Below are 25,761 nucleotides of genomic sequence, written 5' to 3' on the forward strand. Positions count from 1 at the left end.
AGTGGAAAAGCCGACCGGTGTTCGGGAAGCATAGCTTAGCGTTTGGAGCAGGAGGCAGGAACGTGGCGGTGAGGGGAAGAAGCCATGGCCATCAGGAGAGAGGCTCACAGGATCAGGTTCCAGGGAAGGCTGATAGGCAGCGCCACTCTGCGTGACTCAGCGCGCTCTCCTGGGAGTTTGCACGCTGTGTCCTGTTGAACCCTTCGCTTCTGAGCGGTTTTGTTTCTTTGCTTTTACCTACTAGGCATTTGTAAGAGAGTCTGTTAAGGGGAAAGATTCTGTGCTCAAAATAAAAGGATGAAAGTCACCCATCTACAGAAACGGCCTGCGAAAGTGGGGGCCCCCTGCTGGGATTATTTCTCCCCCACTTGCAGGATCTGGGAGCGGTTTGGGCCCCATGCAGGCGCCTCACAGCTCCCTTAGTGACTGTCCAGCCTGCTGACCGTGCAGCTTGCCTGGCCAGACAATTGACCTAGGAAACCATAGCAGCCTCATCCTCGGGTAACCAAATCTTCCCTTTGTCTCCCACATTCCCAAGTCCCTGCTTCGAGTTCTTGCATAGCAATCCCAAATGGCTTGGGGTGAGTGTGCCATCACGTATCTCCACGCCTCCCTGGACGGTAGTCTTGCCTCTGAGCTGCAAGGCCTGCCCCTCCCTGCTACTCTCTGCCAGGCTTCTTTAGGCTCCTTCAGGCCTCCAGCAACCGGCAGGAAAGTCTGTTCCTTTAATCATTGGTTTCATAGCTTGCCTGGATGCTGGCTGGTCCCTGGTTCCAGGCCCCTAACACCAAACACTGCTCACTGATTGGCAGCTCCGCCGGTCTGGAGGTCCCTTTGTACCATGTGTGCAGCTTGGGAAGAAAAGGGAAGGCACAGGTAGGGCTGGGTTTTTCTGAATTGTGGGACAGCCGCTGCTTTGTCTCCTGTGGGCAGGCCAGCCTCACGTGTGCGTAAGAAAGGCGGCTGCCTCCACGAGGTGATTGCAGAACCTGCACCCCTCAAAAGGGCGCTTCAAATGTCAGCGCTTCCGCTTTCCTGCTCTCTGATATGGGAAAGCGTATATTACAACTCTGGGCTTTTTCCTAAGACCAGTACGGTTTAGAAGAAAAGGAAGACACATTTGGTCCTTGAATGCCCTGGCTTTGACTCATGTAATTGGCTGGCTCCATGAACTTGAGCAAATTATTTAATTAAGGCCGAGACCGGTTTGGCTCAGTGGATAGAGCGTCGACCTGCGGACTGAAAGGTCCCAGGTTCGATTCCGGTCAAGGGCATATACCTGGGTTGCGGGCACATCCCCAGTAGGAGATGTGCAGGAGGCAGCTGGTCGATGTTTCTCTTTCATCGATGTTTCTAACTCTCTATCTCTCTCCCTTCCTCTCTGTAAAAAATCAATAAAAAAATATATTAAAAAAAAAATTATTTAATTAAGAAACCTCAGTTTTTCATGTATGGCGTGGGGCTAATACCTATTTGTTTTGTTATGGTTTTATGACTAAATAAAACAGGATAGAAAGTGACCAGGAGGAGGGCCTAAACTGCAAATGCTATAGAAGTGGTAACTTAGGTCCTTGGAATGAATAATTGTATAGACTAGCGGTTCTCAACCTGTGGGTCGCGACCCCTTTGGGGGTCGAACGACCCTTTCACAGGGGTCGCCTAAGACCATCGGAAAACACATATATAATTACATATTGTTTTTGTGATGAATCACTATGCTTTCATTATGTTCAATTTGTAACAATGAAATTGGGAGTCACCACAACATGAGGAACTGTATTAAAGAGTCGCGGCGTTAGGAAGGTTGAGAACCACTGGTATAGGCCCTTCCCTGCGACTGGGAAGGAAGAAAAGAAGGAATCTGGGTCGAGGGGCCCAGGTTTTACCCATCCAAGGGCACAAAAGGAGCAGAAGGAAGTTGCCTTCACATTTTGCTTGAGGCCAGCCTTGCCTGATGGTTTGCATTTGTGGAAATATTCACCTGGGATTATGAATACAGCAGGAAGCCATGGAAAAAAAGGCATGTTTACATCTTCTGCCAGGAAAATGTAAGAATAAACAAAGCAACTTTTTGAATCTCTGAATAGTCAGGTACACCGGCCATCAAAATAAACTTTTATTTCTATGCTTTGCTGACAAATGACAAATAAAGGACGGCACTCAAATACCCTGAAAGGAAGACTCAGACACAAATTAGGTACCAGGGACAGATTTCACACTTATTTTGCCGGAGCCATTCTTTCTGTAACTGTGGGTGTTTGGGAAGTTCTTTTGTTGTAGCTTTTGTTGCTTACAGAAAGGGGGAGAAAGCTGTAGTGTACTGAGGAAGAATGGTTTTGATTGGAGGCAATATTGTTCTCAGTGTGGGCTGACTTTCATATATTACAGTGATTGCTAATACATAACTGAGAAAACCCATTTATTGAGGTGCCATACAGCGGTGAGATGGTCGGGTCTGCCACTCTGCCACTGCTGATCAACGAGGGTTTTTTATGGAAATGTGGGCCGTGTCGTTGAATTTGTAAAGGGGAAAGTGGAGGCTGTTATGCTGGCTACGTGACTGCCAGTGTCCTGGCATTAGAGGGTCTTTGTCTTCCTCAGGCATTCCCCCTGGAAGGGTGAGTGCTGGCCTGGATTCAGTACATGGGTTGACTCCCCCACTGTGGTACCATGGCCTTAGCGTAGTGCCATATTGAAATTGTGAGCACGCAAGGAGAAAGTGTAAATCTCCTGCCTCCAAAATTAAAAATAAAAGCTTATTTAGTGCCGGTTTGTGGCATTGAATATATAAACTCAGTTATTGTTCTGGTAGTCCCAGAGCAAGAACTCTTTCAGCTATAATGGATGATATCAACTAAAGTTACCATGACAACATGAATTTATCATTCCTAAACTTTGGTAGAATTTGACTCCTGGTCTCCTCTGGATTGCATTTAAATGTAGTTATTTCTCCTTTATTAAGGCCAGGCATATTTAGATATTGCTAACATAAATGTACTGGGAAGTACATAAACCTTCAGGGAAGTTTCTGATGTGAAGTTAGAAGCATAGACTGTGGGCATTGGACCAGGGTAGTGGATGCTGGGGTCTAAGATTCCCCCAAATGCAGTGTCCAAGTCAGCCAGCTGCCATTTGTTTTTTGTTTGTTTGTTTTTATGTTTATTGTTGAGAGAATTACAAATGTCTCCCCCGCTTTCCCCCTTTGCCCCCAGCCGGGTGCCATTTGAAGCATGCCAGGGACGAGGAGTTCACAATCTTGTGATACCGAGGAATTTTGCTGACAGAGCCTGCAGGGCTCCTAGACCTTAAGCCCCTTTAGATGTGGTTGGGCCAATACTCACTAACAAGCACAGACAGACAATAACATTGACACCTGCCTCCCTGAGCTCCCCCACTAGCCTGCCGTCACCCTTTGGGGTGCCACAGAATAGACATGTACCTTCTGTGTGGCGGCTCTTCACATATTCCATCATAGCTATGGTATTTCCTACCATATGTGGCCCCAGGTCTTTCCACAGTTCCCCAGCCTGTTAACACTCCTCCGGGCACCTGCCATTCTGCCTGTGCCATTTACAAATGAGGCAGCTTGCCCAGCGGCGTGGCTCAGTGATTGAGCATCAACCTACGAACCAGAAGATGACGGTTAGATCCCTGGTCACTGCACATGCCTAGGTTTTGGGCTCGTTCCCCAGTAAGGGGCGTGCAGGAGGCAGCTGATCAATGATTTGCTCTCATCATTGATATTTCTATTTCTCTCTCCCTCTCCCTTCTTCACTGAAATCAATACAACACCCTACTCCTGAGTTCCCCGAGGGGTAGAAACGCAGAGCTGCTGCTGACTGCCTTATTCAGAGCCCCTTTCTTTTATTAATCTAGTCAAGTACTGTGTTGGCCTCCGTTCTAAATCAGGGAGAGTCCATTGTTAGTTTATATCTATAAAGTCAAATAAAACCTCCCAAGTCTTTTTCCTACCAACTGCTGCAAAGCCAGGTGTTCCTTATCCTATCCGTGTGCAGTTACTGTGTGAACCTTATCCTTGTTACATTTTTGTCTCTTTTTGTAGAATTTTTGAATTCTCATTAAAAAATCCAACCCGTTAGTGGTACTTCTTTCACTTGTCGATTACACCTTTGAGAATGGTACTTTCTCTGTCATTGACAAAATGTTGGTCACAACACAAGCCAAAGATAGAGAGAGAGCCCTTTGACCTTCTGGAGACCCCTGACACCCATCTGTGGATTTTGGTAGCTTTTTAACTAGCTGGGTCATCTTTGACTTGTGCTTATTTTCCTGCCCCAGGTTGTCTAAGAGTCAGGAAAGGGTTAGTCAAATGCTTAGTAAAACTGTCATCATTGATCCACTTATTGCCAATCCTAGACCCTCCCCTATGAAGTGAAATGAGATTCATTTGGAGCCACTGTTAGAATGCATTAATTTTTCTTTTGACAAATTTACTAAAAAGCTTATCCAAACAACCTTATTTTCAATTTATGTAAAAATAATCTGATGAAATAAATTCATACCTTGCCTATCATTCCATGCTATTTCCTACCATATGTGGTCCCATGAACTTGTTTGGTTCCAGGAACTGCCTTTTGGCCCATCATTCCGTTCTCTGTGGAGTGATTGCTGTGAAATGACTCGGTGGTGTGACAGGAGATCACTCCTCAGGTGTCACTCCGGCACATCATTATCTTCAAACTCCTGGGAGTGACTGTGATCAAGCCGAGGCAGGTCCAGACAGTGCGCAGGTCTCTGCAAACAGCTCTGACAGCAAAGCTACATGGCCATGACGGAGCATGCGCTGAGGGCAGTGTCCCTGATGGTGCGTACTTTCTCTACATGGAGACTTATATGTTACTTGAGAAGGGTTATTTTCCCCCTTCACACAAACACTGGCTTTTTATGTTAATACTAGGAGCCCAGTGCACAAAATTCGTGCATGGGTAGGGTCCCTAGTGGCTGCCGGCTGGGGCCTTCCTTTGTTCCGTGCCACCCCCTGGCGGTTAGCGCGTCATAGCAAGTGATCGAACTCCCAGTCGGTCGAACTCCTGAGGGGACACTTTGCATATTAGGCATATATATATATATATATATATATATATATATATATCTCAAATGTCTGTCAGATATACATATGGTGGTGTCTGTACTTATTCATGTACAAATTAGTCTTTTCTTTTTTACTTTGGACTCAATGGAAAAAATAACTTAAAGGAATAATAGCACTGAGAAAGCCAAATCTACCATAAGTCAAAGGATAAACTATCACAAGTACTCTCTCACATTTCCTTTTTTGAAAAACATTTTTTCTAGTTGTGAAAACGATGCACACTCATTGAATTTGGAAAATATACTGAAATGGATAAAAATTATTAAAAATTAGCTAAAATTTCACCACCCAGAGACTGTCATTGTTGGCCTCTGTCATTTATTCCTTCCAGATATGCATGTGTGTGTTGTAGGTATGCATGTATGTGTACATTTGCGTGTGTTTAACAGCCTTATGGTGGACCCAGAGGTCTGTACTGAAGAGTCAGTGTCACGTAGTAGTTAAACATGCTTTGTAATCAGACACTCTGAGATTCCAGTCCTGGCTGTGCTACTTAGACAGTGACTGTAAATCGTGATGATGAAGACTTCAGTTTCTATTTCTGTAAAATGGGGATAATAATATGCATCTAATAAGTTTGTTGTAAGAATTAGTAAGATAATGAATGCAAAGTATATAGCATGCTGCGTGGCTCATAGTAAATGCTCAGTAAATGTGAGCTGTTATTATTATATAGGTTTTCTTGTCTGTTTTCCTCACTTAAACTTTAGGGTAGCAATTTCCCTTGCCATAAAATACGATTTGAAAAATATTTGGAATGACTGCATATATTTCAATATATGAATATATCTTAATGTAATCATTTCTCTATGCTTAGACCATTTCCAATTCCTTGCTATCATAAAGAGCACCACCGCTAATATCTCTACATTATCTAAGTGCATAGACAACAGATTCAAAATGAAATACTAATGGCATTTCATAGAGAGGCAGAAAAAGAATAACAATTCTTTAGTGTCTACTGATGTACCAGGATTTACGGCAGGTTTTTTACAGCAGAATTCTCACTGACCTCTTCCACGGCTCTGCTGAGGTGCATCTGTTACCCCCATTTTTCAGATGAGAAGTCTGAGGGGCGATAAGTAGCTTGCCAGGGTCACAGAGATAACGGTGGTGGAAATGGTATTTGACCAGCTGTCTGATTTCAGAGCTTGCGCGTTTCCATGCTGGCATGCAGTCCATGCCTATCTTTTTCCAGGCTGGAGGAATGAATAGTGACCATTGTGCATTTTACAAAATGTCACTCGGTGCCACGTAAAAGATAGGACACTTGGCTGGAACTCTTGGCTTGCTCCGTGTAGTACCTTTTGTGTGCGTATGTTCTTATATGTTTTGGAATCGAGCCTCTTTAGCATAAGGTGTTAACCGAAGGAAATAAAACATGATGAAAGCAAACCTCAGGGAAGAAAATATTTATTTATTCAATCATACAAAGTCATCTTTGTTTAGTTGTATGGACTAAGCCAGAAATACTTACCTCACTAGGAATAGAGAATTTCACATAGATCAATGTAGGAATTAAACAGTAATAAGAGCCAGAGTGCATTAAGGCGATCAAAGGAGTTGTAAGTTTCACTACTTCCATGTGAGGGTTGAAAGGGAAAATCTTTAGCCTTGGCTATCAGATGATACACCAGCGAAGAGCTGTAATAATTGCTATAGGTCTAAGTATAGGTATAGGGGAGACATAAAGTGTACGGGGAGGAACCCCTAAAGAATTACTTGGTGAACTGTCAGGTTGTCTTTAAAAAGTCAGCCATTTGAAACATTTATCTTGGCAGCTCTCAAGGCTGATAGTGTGGCAATCAATTTTGTAGGGAAAATGCATAATTAACATGAAGATGATGGTATAGGTATTGCCAGTCAGTAGCTAAGAGTTTCTCAGAACAAAGGAATGATTGAGGGTGTCTTTTAATAGGGTAGGTAATCCTGGTTTGTCATTTTGTAGGTCTCAGTTCTTAGTAAAAATAAAAGAGAAAAAAACCTAATGTGTAATATTTTGGATCCAAGAGGTACTCTGTTGTATTTTCTAACCAACCGCTGTCCCATCAAGAAAGCTACCTTTGGTTTTTGAGTTCTTGAATTTGTATAGCTCTTGAGCTTACCCATGCTTGTCTTTGAATTGTTCTCGTTTTCTTCCGTCATTTTAGTTCTTGCAAGGGAGGGGCAGTGTCATTCGAGCCTTCCTAAGAAGGCGTGGGATCTTGATAGAACATGACCGCCACCTGGACCTGTGGAGGGTATGTCCCGCCAACTTTGGCAGGTGGGAAGGGCACACCAAGTTCCATTCAGGCTGCCTGTACAACTTGTGCGTAACTAGACCTGTGAGCAGAGACTTGCATATGAATCTGCAGACTGGATTCAAGACGTGGCTCCGTGCTTAGTCTAATGCTGGGCAGTGCTGTGCTATCTCTGAGCCTGGCTCCCTCAGCCCTCACATGGAGATAACGATGAGTGCAGTCAAAGGTCATATGGGGGATTAAATGTAGTGAGCAAACTACTTGGCTAACTCAGAAGTGCTCTTATGATTAGTTTCCCAGTTATTAATTAACTAGAGGCTCAGTGCACGAAATTCATGCACTGGTAGGGTCCCTAGCAGCTACCTGCTGGCTGCTAGTCGAGTACTCCCTCCCTTCCCCAGCTGCCTGCTGCCACCACAGCTGGCCAGGGCCTCCCTCCCTTCCCCCACCCAGCTCCACCCCCTGGTCAAACTCCCAGATGAACTTTCGGTCAAGGGGACAATTTGCATACTATGCTTTTATTATATAGGATGGTCACTGGTCATCCCTCTTGAGGAGAAGCGATTTCCCATTTAAAATATTTTCAAATGAATAATGGGGATATTATTAAAATATACACTGAGTGGCCAGATTATTATGACTACCACATCAGTACTTCGTTGGGCCCCCTTTTGCCTTCAATACTGCAGCAATTCTTCTTGGCATTGACTCCACGAGATGTTGAAAGGTGATGCGAGGAATCTGACACCATGCCTGATGAATAACACTGTCCAGTTCTGTGAGGTTTGATGGTTGTGGAACCAGCTGCCTGATGGCTCTTTTAACTTTGTCCCACAAATGCTCAATTGGATTGAGATCTGGTGATTGTGGGGGCCACCTAAGCAAGGTAAAGTCTCCCTCATGTTCTTGAAACCACTCCTGCACAGTATGAGCACCGTGGCATGGTGCATTGTCTTATTGGAAGAAGCCATCTCCATTGGGATATGCCATCAACATGATAGGATGAATTTGATCAGCAACAATACTTAGGTATGTTGTGCTATTCAGACGTTGTTCCACACGAATTAAAGGGCCCAAATCATGCCAGGAAAACATGCCCCAAACCATAACACTGCCCCCACCAGCTTGAAGGGTTCTACTCATGCATGTGGGGTGCATGCTTTCATGCTGTTTCCGCCAAATTCTCACTCTGCTATCTGCATGACGCAACTGGAAACGTGATTCATCGGACCACATGACTTTCTTCCAATGCTCGACTGTCCAATCCTTGTGTTCCTGTGCGAATTGGAGACGTTTTATCTTGGTAACTGCAGACAGCAAAGGTGTCTGAACAGGCCTTCAGCTTCCATATCCCATATGATGCAGTGTAGGGCTAATTTGCCTACAAACATTAGGTGATCATAATAATCTGGCCACTCAGTGTGTGTGTGTGTGTGTGTGTGTGTGTGTGTGTGTGTGTGTAAAGGATATATATATATATATATATATATATATATATATATGAATATTACATACCTTTGTTATAAAGCAAGATATGTTTCTAGAGTTGGGAGAAGGGATGTAGTGATTTTTGTAGTGATTTTTGTCTTTTGCTGCACATTTTACAATAAATTGTACTACATAAAAGTCTATACCTATATTCATTTATGTAGCAAATCTCTTCATAAAGAAAATTTCTGTTAATCTGTGATTTGGGCAACATCATTAGAACACAATTCCAATACAGAAGACTGGACAATCCCTTGGAGTGAGCTAAATGAGATTTGACCTATATATCAGGCTTTTCATGGTTTTGATATTTTTCATTTCCACATGTCAACAAATACCTGGCTTGATATTAAAGCCAGGTAAATCAATATTTCTTGCTGTAATCAAGGTACAGCAACCAATATCCAAGGGCAACATATCCTCCACAGCCATATTCTGTTGAGTACAGAGATTTATCACAAACCTCACTGATTGAACTACCCGTGGATGAGTAGGATGAAAATATCAACATAGCCACCATGAAAAAAGAAAAGTCAGAATCTATAATCTTGTCCTCCCCCCTCATTTAAGCAATATCATAATTTATTCTGCCCACTTTAATCATAAGGAATGACGATATGGAAAAGATCTTGATTGTGGTAGCTGTGGGTCTGCTTTAACCCATCTCCCAACTCCCATCCAACCAGATAATGTCTGAATATGGAGCAGTATAGTAGCAGGTACCAGTGAATCCGTGTCTCAGACTGTAGGAATCTAATAATTGTGATGACTATGAGAATGGGATGGAGCAAATTCCTTCTTACTCTTTTTCTGAACTTTTAACTCTTAGAAGATTTCTGTTAAAAATTCATTCGCTTCTATAAACAAATGGGCTGAAGCATCGACACTAATAAAAGAGAAAAATGGTAATTGGCGTACGACGATACCCTTTTCATTGGCTAATCAGGGCTATATGCAAATTAACTGCCAACTATGATTGGCAGTTAACTGCCAACTAAGATTGGCAGTTAACTGCCAACTAAGATTGGCAGTTAACTGCCAACAAGATGGCGGTTAATTTGCATATGTAGGCACAATGCAGGGAGGGGAAAGGGAAAGCAGGAAGAAGCCCCCTGCCACTGACAGTGATCGGAAACCCAGGGGGGAGCTAAGAGCTGGGGGGCAGGGCAAAGGCGGCCCTGGGGCCGCCTTTGCCCTGCCCCCCAGCCATGATCGGAGAATCAGGCGCCTTTGCCACCCTGGCCAGTGATAGCAGGAAGTAGGGGTGGAGCCAACGATGGGAGCTGGACACGGTCGAAGCTGGCAGTCCAGGGAGCTAGGGGTCCCTTGCCTGGGCCTAAAGCGGAGCCCACGATCGTGGGACCGCTGCAGCTGCGGGTCCCCGCTGCCCGAGCCGGACGCCTCAGCCAGAGGCGTTAGGCCTGGGCAGGGGCAGAGCCAGCAATCGGAGTGGTCTGGGGGTCCCCTGCCCAGGCCTGATGCCTGGGCCAGAGGCATCAGGCCTGGGCTGGGGGCAGAACCAGTGATGGGGGGAAATGAGGGTCCCCTGCCCAGGCCTGACACCTCTGTCAGAGGCATCAGGCCTGGGCAAGGGGCCGATCCTGCGATTGGAGGGTGATGGGAATCAACGCCTGAGGGCTCCCAGTATGTGAGAGGGGGCAGGCTGGGCTGAGGGACACTCCTCCCCCCCCCCACACCCAGTGCACGAGTTTCGTGCACCGGGCCCCTAGTCTATATATATATAAAAGCCTAAGCGATCGAACGACTGGTCAACTGGTTGCTATGACACGCTCTGACCACCGTGGAGCAGATGTTCAATGAGTAGCTGCCCCCTGGTGGTCAGTGCACTCCCACAGTGTAAACACTGCTCAGCTGACCATTGGGCGCCAGATGCAGGGCTCACAGCTGGCGGCATGAGCCTCTCATGATCGGGACTGACTGGGCGTGAGCCCGCAGCAGGTGCAGCAGGGCTGGGATGAGCAGGAGCGGCAGGCAGGAGTGGCAGTTCGACATCCCCTGAGGAGGTCCTTGATTGCGAGAGGGTGCAGGCCAGGCTGAAGGACCTCACTGGTGCACGAACCCGTGCACCAGGCCTCTAGTCAATTTATAAACACCAATGAATATATTTACTGTTATCAGAGAAGCCTAACTTCTCTTCCTCGTGTACTATGAATAAAAGAGTGATTGTCATTTATTCGGCCCTTACTCTGTGCTAAGCGCTAACAGTATCTCATCTATAATAGGTGAAATGTTGCTTTAAGGGATGCGTTATTATTTCCCTTTCATGTACAACTCAGGCTGCTGAGCAACTTATGTGAAGGCACCAAGCTAGAAAGGATACAGGCTGGGATTTAAGCCCAAGCTTGTCTGATTTCAGCGCCTTTTCAATTTTTACATCAGGCGATTTTCCATAATAAATCATAAGATTGAAAAAGCAATTGTTTCAAATCGTTAAAGTAACACATGCTTATTATAGGAAGTTTGGGAAGCAGATAAAATTATAAAGAAGAAAAGGATCACCCATATTTTTCACCCCAAAGATAATCACTATTAAAATTTTGATTATTTTCTTTCCAGGCATAAGCAAGCTATGATTTATATATCCAAGGAGTATTGTTCCTCAGATTTGTCATCTTTGAAGTTTATGCATGTGCTCCAATAATGTTGCCATTGCTTAAAACATTTTTGGAATTCCTTTCAGAGTAATTTAGGAACCAAATTCTCTATAGACTCCCATGCACAGGGTGCTTCGATAGAGACAGTATGTCCATTACCTGATTACCTATCAAAATAATACATTTTTATATCTTCTACCACTTTGTGCCTTCTAAAGTTATATGCTGCCAATATTTAACCATCTGTAAAGAATATCATCATTGCCTCTCTAAGAACATAAACATCCTGTGCTGATTTTTATTGTGTTAGCAGATGGAATTTATTAAAATGCTACTTTCTCCCATGTCAAAGATTGATGGACATTTTGGGGTATGTTGAAAAGTCTTTATTAAAAATTAAATATATACATGTTTAATATCTCATCTGACAACTCGTGTGTTATTTATGACATTGCCAACACAATATTTGCCTTTTGTAGTTCATAATATCAGAAAATTTTGTTTTTCAAAATTTTGAAAAGCATATTTTAAAATCAATTTCTTGTTAATGGAAGTAATATACTCACCGAATTAGTCTCCTCTAAGGAGTTTCTGTGGAAGCAAATATATCTAAGTGTGATGAATTGATCTTTAAATAAAGTTAGTAGCATCTTGTGTTGAAGTAAATGTTTCTCAAAGGGGCAGTATGTGTGTACTCACACATACATGAAGAGAGATTGCTATCAAAATATCCAATGGCATACTTCACTAAAGTCGAGAAAGTCAACTAGTCATCTGCCAGCTGAGTTCTCATCTCTGAGTTGTTGCATACAACACTGTTACTTTAGAAAACAAATCCTACCCTCTACCCAAGCATCTCACTGGTTGTCTGTTTCTGGCTTGTTTTCCACATTCTTTTTTAAAAAACATTTATTGTTGAGATTATTACAGATGTCCCTCTTTTTTCCCACCATAGCTCCCCTCCACCCGGTTCCTGCCCTACAGCAGGCCCTCCCCACCCTATTGTCTGTGTCCATAGGTAATGCATACATGCATATAAGATCTTTGTCTAGTCTCTTCCCACACCCCCTTCTCTCTGAGAATCATCAGTCTATTCCATTTCCATGCCTCTGATTCTATTCCATTCACCAGTTTATTCTGTTCATCAGATTTTTTATTCGTTTGATTTTTAGATTCAGTTGATGATAAATATGTATTTGTTGGAACTTTGTTGTTCATATTTTTTTTTATCTTTATCTTTTTCTTCTTCCTCCTCTTCTTAAATAATACCCTTCAACATTTCATATAATACTGTTTGGTGACTTTAGCTTTTTCTTATCTGTAAAGCTTTTTATCTGACTTTAAAATTTTAATCATAGCTTTGCTGGGTAGAGTAATCTTGGTTGTAGGTCCTTGCTGTTCCTCACTTTGAATATTTCTTGCCACTCCCTTCTGGCCTGCATAGTTTCCGTTGAGAAATCAGCTGACAGTCGAATGGGCATTCCCTTCTAGGTAACTAATTGCTTTTCTCTAGCTGCTTTTAAGATTCTCTCTTTGTCTTTAGCCCTTGGCATTTTAATGATGATGTGTCTTGGTGTGGTCCTCTTTGGGTTCCTCTTGTTTGGGACTCTCTGAACTTCCTGGACTTGTAAGTCTATTTCTTTCACCAGGTAGGGGAAGTTTTCTGTCATTATTTCTTCAAATAGGTGTTCAATATCTTGCTTTCTCTCTTCTTCTGGCACCCCCATAATTTGGATGTTGGTACACTTGGAGTTGTCCCAGAGGCTCCTTACACTATCTTCATATTTTTGGACCCTACTCTACTGTTGAATCCCTATATATTATTCTTTATTTCAGTCAGTGTATGCTTAATGTCTGACTGGTCCTTTTCCTTTTTATTTTTATTTTTATTTTTTGGCATTCTCACTAAGATCCTTAAAAGTCTCACTAAGTCCTTTGGCGGTTTCTAGAAGATTCTTGAGTAACCTTATAACTGTGGTTTTGAACTCTATATCCAGTAGTTTGCTTTCTTCCATTTCTTTCATTTGTGACATGTTTCTTTGTCTCCACATTTTGGCTGCTTTCCTGGGTTTGTTTCTATGTATTGGGTAGAGCTGCTAAGTCTCCTTGAGTTGATAGAGTGGCCTTGTGTAGTAGGTGTTCTATAGGGCCCAGTGGCTCAGTCTCCCCAATCACCTGAGGTGGACATTCTAGGTGCACCCCTTTGTGGGCTGTGTGCACAGTTTTGTTGCAGTTGAGCCTTGATCCTGTTGGTGTCACTGGGAGGAATTGGCTATGAGGGCCAGCTGTGACTACAGTGGAAGAGCTGCTGTGGAGTAGACACCCCTATGGAGCAGGACTTGCTTCAGTGGGGCTTTGGTGCTCACTGAGTCTGCCCCTTGAGTGTGTCACTTATGGAGGTATAGAGTTGTAATCGGGTATGGTCTGACACTGACGACTGGGTACACTGACTCCTGGGTCTCCAGGGAGGTGCAAAATCAGCCACTGCCTGCGGTCACCCAGCAGGAGCTACAGAGATCTGCAGATTCCTCCTTTTGTGTTGGGTTTGGAAGTGCCCAGATGAGGCCCAGCTGGGAAGCAAGGCAGGCTGGTGCTGGTGCCGGGTCTTGGGCCTTTTATTGATCTGTTTAGGGCTCCCTGACCCAGCTGCAGCTTGTTTGACAGGCCCTTCATATGCAAAAGCCACTGCTCACAGCTTGGATGGGGTTGTAAATTGGATGGGGCAGGTCTTAAGGAATCACCAGGGTGGAGCAAACAGAAATGGCTGCTAGTCTGCCCTGGGACTGGGGAGGTCCCAGTGTAGGAACAATGATCCTTGCGAGCACTCCGTCTGGAAGAAAGCCGCCCCTGAGTTCCTGCCCCATGCCAGACAATCCAGTTTCTCCTCATTTGTGTCTGTGTTCCCCAGAGTCTCGCCCTGGTGCTGGAGCTCAGACGAAGCGGGACCTTGTAAGTTCAGTTTGTGGTGCCGGCCTTTTAAGAGGAACAGCTGGGTCTCCAGCAGCCTCTGTATCACTGAGCCCCAGTTGCGCTGGTGGTTTTTACAGCCTGTGGTTCTTACTGCTCATAGGGACTTCTTTTCCCAGCTCTGGGACCCTGGGCTGGGGGTCTGGTGTGGACTGGGACCCCTTGCTCCTCTGGGGGACCTCCGCAGAGACAATCTCCCTCCCGATCCAGTCTCTGGGGCGAGATGGTCACAAGTAGAATCCCTGGTCCACCACTTGCCCTGTATGGTTTGATGAGACAGGTGATTTGACTCTTTGGTGTCTCATTTTCTCCATCTGCAGAATGCCAGGGTAATCGTGCCTACCTCAGAGTGCTGAAGAGTTCGCCTATTTGAAGCTCTAGAACAGTGGTTCTCAACCTTGGCTGCACATTAGAATCACCTGGGAGTCTTTTTAAAATCCTGATTTCTGGGCCTGGAATGATTTTTAAAAAGACTCCCAGGTGATTCTAATGTGCAGCCAAGGTTATCACTGCTCTAGAATAATGCTAGGCACTTTCTAAGCAAGCAACAGATGTTACCTATCGCTATCATTATCGTGTGCTCAGTTCATTGCACGACTTCTTTAATATCCAGTCTTCACAACAACTCTGCTAGGGATGTACTGTTACCTTCCACTGTACTATTGAGTAAACTGAGTCACAGAGAGGCTGCTCTGCCCACACAGCTATTGTCACGAGTAAGGGCAAATTCCAGGTCTGTCTGACTCCAGAACCTGCAGCTGGGTGTGGGTAGGATGGAAGTGGGTGGTGTGGCTGCTAAATGTGAGATCTGACCTCCCAAATTTCCTTTTCCCTAGAGCACTCCAGAACCCAGGCTGCATCAGGAACACCTCTGTGGCTTCCCGGGTAAGTAGCAACGGTCCTTCCCTTCTCCATATCCTCCTCCCGTGCACATGGCCAGCTGTCCTTGCACCTGCGGCTGACTCCCAGAGGCCTCGTCACAGCCTGGTCAGCCTTTCAGGGTCTCAGCGCCAGAGTTCCTGCTTATGGGTGTGTAGACTGAAGTCACTTGTAGTGGAGTATGGGGGAGGGGCAGTGGACCGGAGGCACACGTCTGCCTCATTTACATTCCCCTTCTCCACCTACATTGACATTTCTGTGGGTTTTCTAGGGCGGTGTTATGCATGTCAAATACTTCAGAGTCCCGAAAGAAAGTATTTTACAGATGTCCCTGTGCTGTAGAAAGGAATTATGGTTAAGCGTGGCGGGCTCTGGGGCTGGACTGCCTGGCTCTCCCTCCTCGGTGATCGCCAAGTTCGCTGTTGTTGACGTTGTCGAAGGTCTTGCTCCAGTGACTCTAGGAGTAGGACTTGCAGTCTTCCGGGCGCACTTGGCGTTGGGTGGGAATGGAAGGACTTAGGCATGTGAGCAAGAGGGCGGGGCTGGCTTTGCCTCCTGCTTCTGCGGCCTGGAAATCGTGCAGTCTTGCGTGTCCCCTGCTTCCCTGAGCCCCCGTTTCCTCCTCTCCAAGACGGGGATGGTCACACCCATCCTGTGGAGCGGTTGGGATGTTTCTAGCCGTGGTACATAACGGGGCCTGGACGGCACAGACTCTCAGTTCAAGGGTGTTCCCTGTTGGCGGTCACTGGTATTTGAAGGGGCTCATCAGAAGTATTTGCTGGGCAGTGAGCGTGGTCTTTCTGTTTCATCATATTTTCCCTGAACTAAACGATTTGTACTCCCACCCCACCCCCCAGGAGTTTCGCTTGTTTAATTTGCTTAGCAAGCCATATACTTATTGTGAAAAGATCATCTCTGGTTCAGACCCTGTCAAATGATTATACATCCCAAATTGAGGTAGTCCAAATTAATGGGGCCTCCTGGCACCTGGATATTTCCATGAATGTTTAATCCAAACTTGATTCTTTTTCCATAACCCTGAAATTTTACTGGTACGATGACTAACTTTGAAACCATTAATGTTGGTGGGAGCTGGTTTTTTTCCATGAATGGAATAGGATATTTTACTTCCTCATATCTGAATTGTGAATCACCGTGAAAACACTTTATTGTTGTTCAAAGAGAATTATTACAGAAACTCCTGGTCAACCCCTTCTCTCTCTCTCTCTCTCTCTCATGAGCTCATGCGCACACACACACGCATACACACTGCTTCGTTTTTCTTTCTGTTAGGCAACTGAAGAGTTACTATGTACATTCTGGCAGCCTTCTGCCCATCAGACACACAAGGGCACAATCAATTCCTGTTTTCTCAGAATGTACCAAATAATCGGAATCTCTGATTATTCTGCTGGAAGGCAACAAACAGCTTGATGGAAAGATGTACCAATTGAAACCAATTCTGATCATATTTCTGTCGGGAGAGGGAGAGGCCTCCAGCTGCCTGCCACTAATCGTATTAGAGGTGGGAGGCAGGAATGCTGTGGCCTGCAACAGATTGCTCTAATCGCGCGTCGGAACACGACTTCTACCGACTGCTTCTCCCAGAGCAGGGACGGGGGACGGCCGTTCTGTAACTCCCCTGGCCAGTGGGTGGTGGCCTCCAACATATGTCCTGTGAGCACACTTAAGGAATTTTCTAATTACAGTTCAAAGGCTTTTCTTTTATATTTTTATACTCGCTCCGCAGACATCCCTGACTGCAGTGATTTCTCCCTCGGCACAGCTCTGGTGCCAGCACTTACAAAAGAGTGATGAGATGGCAGATGAAACTCACAATAACGGAAGAGGTGTCCGAATTCAATTAGGAGGAGGCCTCTCCCGTGTGGACGCCTAAACCATATAAATCCGTTTTAATCGTGAGCTGTGGTGCTTATCTGGTCATGTTTATTTTGGGTACAAGTGCCAGAGCTGGATTTAGACCAGAACGCCACATCTTTGAGACCTAATGACTAATTTGGGTATCCGTTGAATCCCTTAATTCATTTCTTAATTAGTTCTCTCAGAGTTAGAGCTGCTTGGTTACAATCATTTCCACAAAATGTTCATAAATGAAAACAAATGTACACAGATTCCCCCCACTATGGCTCATACATTTTTGTTCTGGTCTTAAAAGAGCTATTCTTATTATTATCAAAATAATAACAACAATGACAATAGCAAAAACGAATGGGTTGCCAGGCAGTGCAGTGGAGCCTGAACTGAGACGCCAAGAAGTTTGATTCCGCTTTCCAACGCAACTACTTACAGCCATGGGATCTTGGTCCAGTTACTTTCCCTATCTGTGCCTCAGTTTCCTTTTGAAAATGGGAAAAATAATCATACCTTCCTCATAGGGCTTTTCTGAGGATTAAAACAGCATTCCAACATGAGCTAAAATCCAGAAAGCTCTATAGTAGATGTTAGTTATTAAGTTTGCTATCAATGAGACAATGGGTGACCACTGAAGGGTTTCACTGGTGCCACCATATTGTCACCTAAGCATGTCCCATCTCTGTAGTCCGTTTGCAGATCACTCATGACTATAATGAAACATCAGGAACTCTGACATTGGAATTATCTTTGTCATTTGTATTTGTACTCCTCAGTTTGGCTACAGGATTAACATGTTTGGCTTTTCATGTTTGATCACTCTGAGTGTTAACTGGAAACTTTCTTGCTGCAAAATGGCTTTAAATTTTGAATGGACATTTTATTCTCTCAGTTGACATGTATTGGCCCTCATTAAAAGGAAAAACTGTTCTTATGATGTAAAAAATAAATATGTGGGGGAGGAGATTTGGGGCAGTTGGCTTCAATAAATTCATTGGAAACTCTCAAAGTATTTTTTAACATGGTTAATATCATAGTTCAAATTTAATGAATGTGCCAGGCGTGGAAGTCTGGGGAAAGATAAATCTAGTAATTTAATGAGCTCGTGGCTACATAAGAGTTAGTTAATGTGAAAATTGACTGCTGAGAGTCAAACTAAGTTAGATGGGACCCGTCACTTCCATTCACCCACACTCGTGTGTGTGTGTGTGTGTGTGTGTGTGTGCGTGTACATTTTAGAGAAACATATACTCATGTGCATCCGTAAATAGGTGTGCAGCGTTCTTAGCAGCATTATTTGCATTCACCTCAAATTAGAAACATCCACAATACCTATCAGTAGTAGAATGGCTGAATAAATGGTGGTGTTATCGTAGGATGGAATACTATACAGTGATGAAAAAAGAATACACTAAAGCTACCCATAACACAGATGTATCTTAGAGATATAATGTTGAAAGGAAGAAGATACAAAAGAATACATAACAAAATTTTTCTATTTCTATAAAGTGCGAAAACATTAAAAACTAAACTCTGTTGCTGAGGGGTGCATACATGAGTGGCTAAAACTATAAAGAAAAGCAAGATATGTATTACCAGAGGAATTAAGATAATGGTTACCTCTTAAGGGAGGGTGTGCTGGGGAAGAGAAGGGACCTAGAGGGCTTCTGAGGGTGCTGGCACTGTTCCGTGTTTTGACTGGGCTGCTAGCTACATGGGCAATATATAGTGTATTACAGCCAACATGAATGTTTTGTGTGCTTTTCTGGTTGTGAGTTATTGTTTAAAATTTTTAACGTTTTTTTTAAAAAAATGCACTGTCACTGTCTTTTCAGCCAGGGTTGGTTTGTTTTTGTCCTGCATAGTTTTAGGCCTAGAGATTCCTGTGGTTGTAATTGGCTCCAGAATTGAGCTACTGCCTGGCTGCACAGCAGAGTGGCCTCCAAGGAGGCATGTGCGCCCCCAGGAGCTCCTGAGACTGACTTGGGGGGAAAGAAATGGATTAGAACTTGCGTGTCCCTTCACTTTATCATGAAGCATTGTGATAACTGGTGTTATCATGACAGTCAACAGTGACTCCTGACACTGGCATCGTCCCAGGGTCCACATGCAGGTGGCCGGGTGTCATCACCTCCCCTTCACCACCACTTCCCCTCCGGTTCCTCTGCTTTGGTGTGGAATAGATCCTGCCTGGGTAACTGGATTTACAAATTCTCGATTTTAGTTTTAGCAAACCCTCACAAACTAGCAGTTGCTTAAAAAGATTCTGCAAAGAATGCCCATAAATTAAAGGTAACTTTAATATTGCAATCTGCAAGAAAATGGCAAAAAATTTAGTGTGAACTCTTTGTCAGCCACATTATGAGGTAATGACAGTGACCATTAAATCAGATCTGGCAAGAAGCTGGCCACGAAACTCTAAATTATCTGGATGACATATGGATTTATAGCCACTGTGGTTAATTAATCATGAACCTCATCCCGTGTGTATTTGCCTTGACATAATCATGATTAGCAAAACATTACATCAATTCCTTTATTCTGTTCCATTTTGTGCATGCTTTTAAAGGTATAAGAACATGTATATGGATTATAAACAAAAAAACAAACATATTTGAGGACACATGCTCAAGACATGTAAGATGGAAACATTTCGGGGCACCACTGGCAGGCAGTTCAAAGGCCACTCCTTGCTAATAGGTACAATGTGCCGAAGCTGGCGAACTCGCTCTTCATATCGAAAGGAGGCGCCTCTCAGCCCTAATTTCTCTTATTAGCAAATGTCAACATGATGGCAATAATTTACATGTTGCACTTTATTAAAACTTCTCCCAGCCGCTGAGTTGGAGCTGGCGAGTAAGAGATAGCAAGTCCTAAATAGAGTATTGTCCCCTTTGGATTATTCACTACAAAGCTATAAAGATTGCGGAAATTCTTTGTTTTTCAAGCATGTACACATATGAAGTCACCACATTCTATATTGTTAATAAAAAAAAGAAATGTCTTAGGGCAGGTGTACCACGGAAGAAAGAGATATGGGAATAGCAATCATTTGTTGCGTAGCCTCTGTTTTCCAAGGTGCTGAGTTATAACATCATCTATGGTTCATACTTTTGTACCAACTCTCAATACATTAACAACCCAGCGCCTCACCCTGGTTACAAGGATGATTTATTATTCGTTAGATTTTAAGTGCTGACTCATGGAATGCTAAACTTATATTGGCAGCTGTTGTCCAAAGGTTTGCAGATGCCCCGACTAATGCTTCGAAAGACCAGCATTAGCAATAAATCACTGCATGCATAACTTTTCAATAAAGTAATGGAAAGGATTTTGTATTCTGGGTCCTGTAAGCCTTGGTATTTGGAGGTTACTGCACATAGAAAATTCAAGTAAAGAGGTAAAATCTTTTCAGGCTTTAACCCTTGACCTTTGGGCCAGCCACAGTCAATAGCAAAAGCATCTTGGTAGCTTTGTTCTAACCCTGAGCTCTCTTGGCTCTGAAATCTGACACAATGCCAAGTACAGGCCTAATTGCCTTCCTTGTTACTGAGAAAAGAGAATCTCAAAAGAATTTTCCTTTTATTTCAAGGGGTACCTGGAGCATTAACATTTTCTGGAATAGCAAAATTGTTTACAAGCTTTTGCAAAGCCTTCTGAAAAGAGAGCGTGAAGAGGGCTCCCGCGGCCAATTAAGAGGCATGTGTTGCTTACCTAGAGCAGCAAAGTGTGAGGGAGATGAATCAAAGGAGTAGGAGAGATGTGGCTTTGTACTCTACGAGCTTGATTTCTGACTAATGAGCTGGTGTCCTCTTTTCTTCTTTCTTTAGGGTCTGCCCAAACATTTAGCAAGATAGTACAGGATATCTTCTGCTAGCCCCATAACAGACCACTGACTGTCGGAATGTAAGTTCTGCTCAGCAGTAGCCCCACCCCCCCTGTTATGCCCATTGCCTGGTACAGAAGAGATGTCCAGTTAGGACCTGCTGAATGAAGGGATATATTCAGGCAGATCTTTCTGTGATCTCTACATTAGTGAATTATATATTGGACCAGATATACTCTGGGCCAGACTAACTCTGATCAAAGAATCAGCATCAAACTCTAGGATCTTCCAATACAGGAGCCAATACTCTGGTTGGGGAGCCAGACAATGAAGAAACAAGTAACCAGATGAGTAAACACAGTAAGTATAGCTAAGTGATAAGGGCGCCAAAAGACCTCAGCGGGCTGCGTGCTGCGATGCGGACCACGGGATTGGAGAAACCACAGCCTAGAGCAGCGTGGGAACTCAACAGTATAGAAGGAATTGGTATTACCTCCCGGGGCTTCATTTACCCCGGAAGCTAGCGGACCCAGGGGAAATGTTCAGCGTATCGCAGCTTTTCCTCATGTACGCAGGCTGGCAGAGTTCTGACCACACCGACCCTACCAGTCTCGACTTGATGGGAGTCTGCTTCTCACACATCAGTTGGCTGGTGCCTCGTGCCAAGGCCAAGGGTGAGCTTTCTGCTTCACGTCCCTTCTCCAGGCTGCAGCTTCTCTCCCCAAGCCAGGCAGCTGTCTCCCAAGTGCCTGCTGTCTGTCACAGAGAAGCCAGAGGACCCAAAGGGAGGAGCTCAGCACAAATCTATCGTCAAAGCTGAAAGGGGGAAAAGAACCTCAGAGCCAGCACTCCGCTGACTGTGGGTCAGAGTGATGTCTTTGTGTCTCCAGGACAGAACGTTTAGTGTAGATCTGACCCGAAGGGCAGCTCCCCGTCCAGGCCTGCAGAGCTGTGCCCACCGGAAGGCTGTTCCTTAGGGCTCACCAGTCCCCTTTTTCCTGAATGAAAAAATGCGAATGTGACCTCCTGACTCTTCACAACACGTGACATTATTGTATGTGGGGCAGAGAGTCCATAGGACACGTACTTGCCTAATGACACAGCAGTTCATTTCAGCTCAGCAAGCTGGAAGCAATGTTAGCCTGCCCTTTCGTCCATGCTTTGTGGGAATGGCCACAGTCATTTTTGCTTCACTCTTCATCACCGTCTAGCATGCTTCCTGTTTATGCTATGAAGAGATGTTTTAAAGACTCCTTAAGGGATAGCCTTTAATACACTCTTTTTAAAATAATTATTCATCTATAGTTCCCACTTAGAATGTCTGAGAGTTTAGGAATATAGAAACTTCTTAAAAGAGAGATGCTTAATGGTCTATGCAGAGTATTGTCAATCTTACACCTAGTTCAGTTCATGCAAATTATGTTTAATCAGCCATTCTGGAAAAGTAGTAGATATTTTAGAATAGATTCAGAGCCGAAAACCCACCATTTTGCATTTATGTACAGTATTTATAGATAAACTTCTAGGAGTTGTATTTATAGATGCAAAAAAACGTTTGCAGTAACAAAGTCACTTCTTAGGGACTCAGTAATATGAACAGCGTGTCTTGTTGGAGCCTGAAAAACGTTCATGCGGGACAGAAGATCCCTGTGATAAAAACTCTTTCTCACCTTCAAAGTGTGACACAGGTGTAATCTGTTCGTTGTGTCCACACCCAGACCCGCAGCGCTGGGCTGACAGCAGTCTGTAACTTGAGTTTCCGTGGTGAGCACGTTCCTGTTGCAGGTGAGATTTCCTCTTTCCCATGTAACTCCTGTGTCCTACCCGAGCTCGCCATGTGGGTTCCTTCCCGACTCGAACCCTCCCGTCCACACTGTGCCACTGGAAGCAGCTTCCGTGATGCTCTAGAGCAGTGGTTTTCAACCTCCTGGCCCTTTAAATACAGGTTCCTCATGTTGTGACCCAACCATAACATTATTTTCGTTGCGACTTCATAACTGTAATGTTGCTACTGTTATGAATTGTCATGTAAATATCTGATACGCAGGATGGTCTTGGCCAGCCCCTGTGAAAGGGTGGTTCTACCGCCAAAGGGGTCGCGACCCACAGGTTGAGAACCACTGCTCTAGAAGGAGCTTTTGTTTCTAGAAGGAACCTCAGCCCGCATCACATCTGAGCTCCATGGATGCGCCAGGAGCCACAGCCAGGCCAGCTGCCAGTCCCCCACGTGTCCTGCTTCACGTGTGTGGTCCTCTGTCGTACCTGCTGTCCCACGGCTCCTGTGGCGTGACGCCCTCTTTGCTGCCTTGGTATCTTCCGCAGGCTGGTCCTTTTTGTGTAGTTATTCCAGCCACCTGTGGTTTTTCTGCTCATCTGGGTGGTCCCTCTGTTCCCCCCTAACCTCCCAACACCGAATTCTCTGCGCATCAGCCTCCTTTTTTGCTCCCACAGCCACACACGAAAACTAGAAATTTTAACAAGCGCCCAGTTACTTCCTCTGCAGACTTCCCACTGCCCTCTCCCCTGGGTGACACTGATCTTCCCACAGCACTCCACGGGGCCCCCATCTTTCTTCTCCTCTCCTCATAGGAGGCGCACGTGGAGGGGGTGGGAGAGCTTGGGGGGGGGTTGCTGGCCCAGAGAAGTGCTTCGCTGTCCACATGGAGGACCAGGCCACGAGCAGCAGACTGCCCCCCTCCGCCCTCCCCCCCACCCCCCCACCCCCAGCCAGTCACCATGAGCTGCACAAATATTATTGCCATGTAGCTTGATCTTCCATTGTGCTTTGAAATAACTGAAAATACTTAAATCACGTGCAATATTTTTCTGGAAGCAAAAAGAAATGGGGTCCTTTTAAGAAGCCACCCTTGAACTTTGCCCTTTTCTGACTTTTTGAGTCATTATATCCAGTTCAAGGTTTCCTTTTGTGAGAAATAGCTAATTTCTCTGCTGATAAAATGAATCATAGGGGCGCTGTAATTGTTAGAGATAAGGATGCCCCCCCCCCCCCCCGGCTTCCAAGCACTTAGCTCTGGGAACTGAGTCTTGCAAACATTTCTGAAGTGTTTACTGTGGGCCAGGCTTTGGCCGACTAACTTCCTAATTATTTAACTGATTTAATGTATTCACTAGTCCCCACAGCAGCCCTGGGAGGTGGGTAGTATCGTCCCTTGTTCTTGCTTTATGATGTAGACACACTGAGGCAGAATGAAGTAACCGGCCCAAGGTCACCGAGTGACCAGTGGTCAGGGCCTGGACTTGAACCTCAGTGCCCACTTCCATGCCCACGTTCTCACCACCCTGCAAGCTGCCTGAATGACTCAGGTGCGCCGTGGACCCTTGGGGAGCCTCTGCTTTCTCGTCTCCAAAGTGCCACAATAACACTTACCTTCCTAAGTTGTGGTGAGGATTCAATAAAATAATTATACGAAAGGGCTGGGTAGACTGTGAAGCACAGAAACGCCAGGCGACCTGTCCACATGCTATTTCCTGTTAGCCAGGTGGGCCTCCTGCTGAGCGTGGCCCTTGCTCCTGCATACACTGCTGGTTCAGATGGAAAACTGTGAGCTCTCCTTGTCATTTCAGAAAACCTTGGGTTTCACAATGGGAATGGGCATGTGTGAGTATGTAGAACATGGGCGTGTCTCAGCATGGAACTTGTAATGTGCCAAGCACTTTAATGACATTCACCTCCATTAATATAGCACTTAACACCCCCTCCCTTTTCCTCTAAATCACAAAAGATTGCTTTCTGCCAAGTGTCTGCTCACACATACTGGGGACTTGGCCTGAAGCGCCCTTCAGTGCATCATATGGGGTCTGGGACCATGTCTTTTCAGCCTGCGACCCCGAAACAGAAATGATATCGAGCAAGATTTTGACCAATGGAATTGAGGTGGAGAAGAGTCCAAAGGTGAGGACTTAGAAAGGCCACGCACTAAAGAGCCAATGCTTCCAAATGCGGATAGGAGACCGAGCCGGCCCTCTGCGGTGTGGTGGGCGATGCGGGCAGGAGGAGGCCTGGGAAGGAGGAGCAAGACTTGACTAAGAAGGCCCAGTGGCCGGAGGGAAGGGGTTTCATTGCAGCGGATCTAGTGAGAGGCATTTTCCCTCCCCCTCTGATGCGGGGCCTGCTTTCCCTGCTGCTGGGTCCTGGCACTTTGGGTCTCACATGCTCTCAAGTCAGAATGTGGGAGATCTGGGTTCTTACAGTCCCTCAGGGGAGGTGAATAGCCCAAAGGCTGGCTTTTGGGGATTCTTTGGAGCTTTTTTAATGCATCCTAGAAATTGAGTTCTTCCTGGCTTTTTATGGGGCTGGTATTGCTTCCCCAGGGGCACTCTGCTGGGGGGGTCTCCCAGGCAGGATTCGTGATCACAATGAGCTATTTTTCCCTCTTTTCTGGATGAGAACAATATCCTGCCATTCAGTGTCCAAATATAGCAGGCAGTTATGATAGAAGAATATCCTTATGTTAGGAAAGAAGTTGGCAGCCTCAATGATGTGAAAATGTCCAATTTAGAAAACACATTTAAAAAGAAAAGCTCCTTAAAGTCGTCCTTTTTTGGAGTCAGGTGGAATAAATAAAACGCTCACAAGGAAATGTGTGGTCTGACCACACAGTCCACTTCCTGTCCTGGGTCTTGCAGGTACTTGTTGATTTTGCCTGAACTTCAGATGTTGTTTCTATCGTTTCACTAAAATGTCAAACTGCAAGCTGGTTCTGGCATCTGATCGGGAGCGTAATTCGCACGATAGATTGT

At 44.9% G+C, this 25,761-nt stretch overlaps 1 protein-coding gene across 4 annotated transcripts in view; it reads left to right on the forward strand.

Annotated features, from left to right (window-relative positions):
• The window catches only part of SPATS2L (spermatogenesis associated serine rich 2 like), a 145,258-nt gene that overhangs the window by 10,458 nt on the left and 109,039 nt on the right, over positions 1 to 25,761 (forward strand). For 3 of the 4 annotated variants that reach the window (XM_059702685.1, XM_059702687.1, XM_059702686.1), the window contains one exon: positions 15,260 to 15,308. The gene's annotated coding sequence lies outside the window, so the exon portion shown is untranslated. Of the gene's footprint in view, positions 1 to 15,258; positions 15,309 to 25,761 lie in introns of those variants that run through there. The other variant, XM_059702684.1, reaches the window with a different exon arrangement.

The sequence above is a fragment of the Myotis daubentonii genome, chromosome 7 (assembly GCF_963259705.1).
Source record: "Myotis daubentonii chromosome 7, mMyoDau2.1, whole genome shotgun sequence".
In the NCBI taxonomy this organism is placed as follows: domain Eukaryota; kingdom Metazoa; phylum Chordata; class Mammalia; order Chiroptera; family Vespertilionidae; genus Myotis; species Myotis daubentonii.